General features: G+C 34.4%; 1 long non-coding RNA gene across 1 annotated transcript; it reads right to left on the reverse strand.

The window, feature by feature from the left end:
• Positions 1–1,369: 1,369 nt before the first annotated feature.
• LOC107785922 (uncharacterized) lies at positions 1,370–4,073 on the reverse strand. Its single transcript, XR_001648012.2, has 2 exons — positions 2,824–4,073; positions 1,370–1,670 (listed from the first exon to the last, which is right to left on the reverse strand). It is a non-coding gene; the product is annotated as an uncharacterized LOC107785922 (long non-coding RNA).
• Between the last annotated feature and the right edge of the window lie 1,109 nt (positions 4,074–5,182).

Raw genomic sequence — 5,182 nt, forward strand, 5'->3', positions numbered from 1 at the left:
ACACGATTTTTGTCATACTCATCAAAAGTACATTTGTTGAACACTCTTAAGTGCTGGTATAAAATTTAATACCACTTTAACATTTTATTTGGTTAGCAAACTTGGTATAAGTTATTTTGGGATTAAAATTAGTATCGGGATAACTTATATCTTGTAGAAAATGAGGTAATTAGAGCCGGGATAACTTATACCTTCTTAGAAATTATGCAATTGTCATTTTTAAGACGACATACCAAACGGTGGATATAAAACAATACCATAATATCTAAAGCATAACTAATCTCAGCATAACTTATCCCAGCATAACTTATCCCGGCATAAGCCATATTCCAGCCAAACGACCCCTTGATGGTAAGTTTCTTGTAAGTTTTAACCAACGACCCCAAATTTTGGCGATTCAAAAACACTCGTGAGCAAATGACATATTTGTCAAAACTTAAAATTTGGGGTTATTTTATACAAATTTCTTAAATATGGACAAAACTTAAACAAAGTTGCACTAAAAGGACATTTGATGAAACTTTATATCAAGTTCTTGCCAATCCTCCTCAAGTGTTACTATTGCAACAATTTTGTGATCTTAATGTAATTTTTATAATTATTTTTTAGTTTATAGTATTTTAAAATTCTTGAAATTAGTAAAATTTAATGGGACTTACGCCCCATGTCTTAGGGGTTTCGCCTCGCCTGCCTTACGCCCCCTCCTTTTAAAACATTGCTTGAGCCATAATTGATTGATAAATTGAGATGTGCAAAATTAATACTGCAAGTCAGATTTCAGATCAGTTAAACAACTATTTTTTTTCCTTATGCAGTCAATCAAATGCTTCATTAGTTATACAAATGTCATTAAATTAATTATATACAATAATCTTTTATGCGACCAACTAAGGTATGTAAGTTATTTTATGCTTAAATATAAACACTCATAATATCATTGTATTGCCCTGAAGTAGCAAGTGACTCATACATCTTTAATTAAAAATTTCGAGTTAAAATTAATAGAATAAAATTACCTTAGATAATAAGTACTTTATCCCAACAGAAAGTTTTAAGCCGTATGCGTAAATAAAACACTCTTAATATAGGTATACACTTTCCTTTTTACTTTGCCTCACTCTATCTCTACTAGTCCCAACACTAAGAATGTTATGCTTTTTGTTATATATTATCTACCTTGTCAACGTAAGGGTAAGAGTGAGTGAATGGGTTTTCATTTAACCGTTGATAGTAAATTTTTCTTTTTGAGAGTAAATTTGTTAATACTAAGCTAGGCTTGGATATTATTTTGTATGGGTATGCGGCTATGATTTTACTGTTGGATTAGAGTTCTGATGAAATGACTTAGTTTGCGTAGCTAATAGTAAATAGTTCATGAAAACCTGTGTAGTTATTTATACAAAATGTGGAGGATTGTACTGTAGTAAATAATACCACCAAAATCTACCCTGGTAAGAGTCAGTTTGCCTTACTATTTATACAAAATGTGAGACGTTGTACTGTAGTAAACAGTTCATAAAAATCTACGTACTTATTTGCACAAAATGTGGAAGAATGTACTGCAGTAAAACACCATCAAAATGTGCCTTCAATGCAAGTATTACAACCGCGGTAGGCTATCGGGAAAAATTTTGAGCGACCTTTGTTGCACTTCAAATCTGATAAGGCATCTGTATACAACAAAGTGAGAGTTAAGTGTAAAGTAGTAGGTGAGAATATGTAATTTGGACCAAGAATTGATAAGCCGTTGAACATAAATTTTGTTTTGAATTGTAAAAAAATTCCAAAATTCTACTGGAGTGTGAGAACCATAGGCAGCTGAAGACGATAAACATTCGGAGACATTTTGCTAATATGAAACCGAAAGAGACGCCATACAGCTTCCGAAGGTGATACCCATCTAGCAGAACGATATTTATTTACCTCGTCTATTTCTATATTCGCATCATTATTCTGTACAGAAAATGCAATTTTGTACCAAATTTCTGTACGTTGATAAATAATGTACCAAATTTATGACTGAAAAATAAGTATGTTTGAGAATATCAGTAAAAAAAAAACACAATAAAACATTACTTAGTCGTTTCAGGCATATAACACATGGAGACATCAAATGACATAAAAAAATAAGATTAAGAAAAGAGCGGCATGCATTCTATTCTAGTTCGGTATTTTGTCATTCAAGTCATTCGTAAATCAAGTCATTAACTGTTGGTAATTCATTTATTTAGTTCATATCACATACAGATATCACTTACTTGCCCCATGTCTAAAATCTTAGAGCTTCCAATACCTTTTGACAGTGGACATTTTCAGGAGGAGGAATGTGTAAATATTCAACCCCAACAATGAACACAATATGAGATAATAATTGCAAGATGTAGGTAAGGAACATGCATATTCTCTCAGCACCAATGTGCATTCTAATGAGGGCAAAATAGAGCTACAACCTATTCTCTCTTCTATGTGTTTATATACCTTACACCAAACACTGCTTCAACCAAATTTTGCGAAATGTTCTTCGTATGATTCAGTTGTGTTAAAAATATTGGCCGAATATGAAAAAAAATTAATTGTTGTACATAGTTCAAGGCAGCAACATAGGGGCTCAACGGGACATTCCCATGACAAATAAGCCGCTAGCCTTGTCAAATTATCCATATTCAGAGCTTTTGTTACATACATATAAGTAGTTGGCATCAAATAGAATCCAAGATTATCAAAATCACTATCCATAAACTCAACAGTGATATCATAACAACCAAACAAAATAATATAGTTGATGAATCACCATATAACTTTGGAGAATTGGAATATTACTACCTTGCTTTGGGTTGACTGAGTAATTTCCCCGGAATGAGTAGAATTCTAAGACCTCAGTCAAAGATGTCAACTGTCAAGTAATTGACATCAAAGAGCAGGCAATGCAGTCTCAGCTATATAGAGCTGCAACCTGCAAATGCAAGAAGAAATGTATGACTTAGTAAAATATGAATATTTATTAGTCTTCTCCTACACTAATATAACGTAAATAAAAAGCAATAAATCAGTCTAACCTTGGTCGTCAGCAGAAGAAGCCTCTCTTATGGTAAGAGAAATAGGTTTTAGAATCATAGGGTGACATTGGTACATTACTCTTTTATCCGGAGCAGCTACCGAGTTTATGGAACTATTCCATTTTTATCGCTCAAGTTCTTTGGTGCGGCGGTGTAGTAACATTGCCTATTTTTTATCAGGCGATATTTGCCTATACGTATCACGTCTTTTGACATTTTTGTCAGAGTTTGTATATTCTACATATGGCCGTTTGTTTCTTTGGTCGGAACCCATTTTTTCAGAAGCTTATTACTACAAGAGAACCGCGTTTAGAACATTCAAACCAAAAAAAAATGTCAACACACCGTAAGTAACAAATTTTATTGTTCATTCTACTAGTAAATTATGGAAATCTAAATAACCCATTGGGTTCAGTCTTTTAAAGACCAATATTTTTAGAGAAAGTTAAATACCAGGGGAAAAATGAAGACAACTTCAAAATCGCATACTAAATCCAAAATAAATTAATAAAAATAGAGAACAAATCAGAACTCAACCTCAATTTGTTTTCACCTTTCTGAACCGGATCTTAAGACTAAACTGAAGAAAACATTGGTAATGAAGTCCAAAACCCAAAGATCTGTTTTTTTGGCACAAGAAGAAAAAGTAGAACACAAAAGAATAAATTAAGTGAAATGCTGTAATGATTGGAATATACCTGCTCTTTGTGGTAGATCTGAATCTGAAAAGGCTAACAACAGTAATTTGGTTGAATTAGTAGGTGAGGCCTGCTGAGATTTGGGACAGTTAATGCTAAACTTGGAAGTGGATGGTTCTAACAAGTTGTGTTGAATGAGTTTTTATCTTGGACGAATTGGGAGTCCACATGCTGGGCAAAGGCAGAAAGAATCATCAACTATAAGGCTGAGCTGTAAATTACTGAAATTACGAAACTACCCAGACAAATTAAAAAATTCAAGGGAACACACACTTTGACGGAGAGGTGCCTGTGTTTCCTACTTATTAGAAGAGGGAACACATGCACCTCTCCGTCAACATGCCTGTCTGGCAAAAGGGTAATTTTGAAAATATAACTTTTTTCAGACTGCATTCGTTATGTTCATTGGTCCATATAGGATGTTACTGTAGCTATTTTGCTTTTGATTTACTGTATAGACATTTTAGCCCTAAATATGTGGACCCCATCTGAACTTTCATTCATATCTCATCCTGAATGTTTTTTATAGTGGACAGGTGTCACATTGAGAGAACTATCTTCTCTCTATGATTATGTTGTTTAAAAATGAAATTGCACGTTCTGAGGCCTTAAAAATATCTCTTAGTATCACCTTGATTTGTGTGCGCAGTCCGGCTGCGCGGCCGGAAAGCCTAAATGTGAAAATCTGTGAAAAATGATAAATTTTGACTATAAAATAAATTAATTTGACTTCGGATAATGTTTTGGGTAAACGGACCCGGACCCGTGATTTGATGATCTCGGAGGGTCCATAGGAAAATATGGGACTTGGGCGTATGCCTGGAATAAAATTCCGAGGCCCCAAGCCCGAGAAATGAATTTTTGAAAGAAATTATTTTCTGAAAAATATAAAGGTTTTTGAAAATGAAATGTTATGTGAAACCTGTGGTATCTGGCCCGTATTATGGTTCCGGAGCTCGGTACAAGTTCAGTATGATTTATTTATGTTGTCGGTAAAGTTTGGTAAGAAACGGAACCCGGTTGGCGTGATTCGGACCTTAAATGCGAATTTGATGTTTAAAGAAGTTTTGAGAAATTTCATCGATCTTGAGGTTTAATTCGTTTTCATGATGTTATTTTGGTGATATGAGTACAGGAATAAGACCGTAGGATATTTTTGAGGTTGTGTATATATTTGATTTTGAGTCCCGACGGCTCGGGTGAGTTTTGGATAGGCCACAGAGTGCATTTTGAACTTCCAAAAGTTGCAGATTTCAGCTGTGCATAGCAGGCCAACAACCTTCGCATTTGCGAAGCCTCGCTCGCAAATGCGAGTGGCTGATCACAAATGCGAAGGAAACTAGGCCAGCTCAGTCTCGCAAATGCGAGATTTCTTTTACAAATGCGAAAATTCATGTCCCAACCTTGAGTCGCAAATGCGATGAAGCT

The sequence above is a fragment of the Nicotiana tabacum genome, chromosome 22 (assembly GCF_000715075.1).
Source record: "Nicotiana tabacum cultivar K326 chromosome 22, ASM71507v2, whole genome shotgun sequence".
Taxonomy (NCBI): Eukaryota; Viridiplantae; Streptophyta; class Magnoliopsida; order Solanales; family Solanaceae; genus Nicotiana; species Nicotiana tabacum.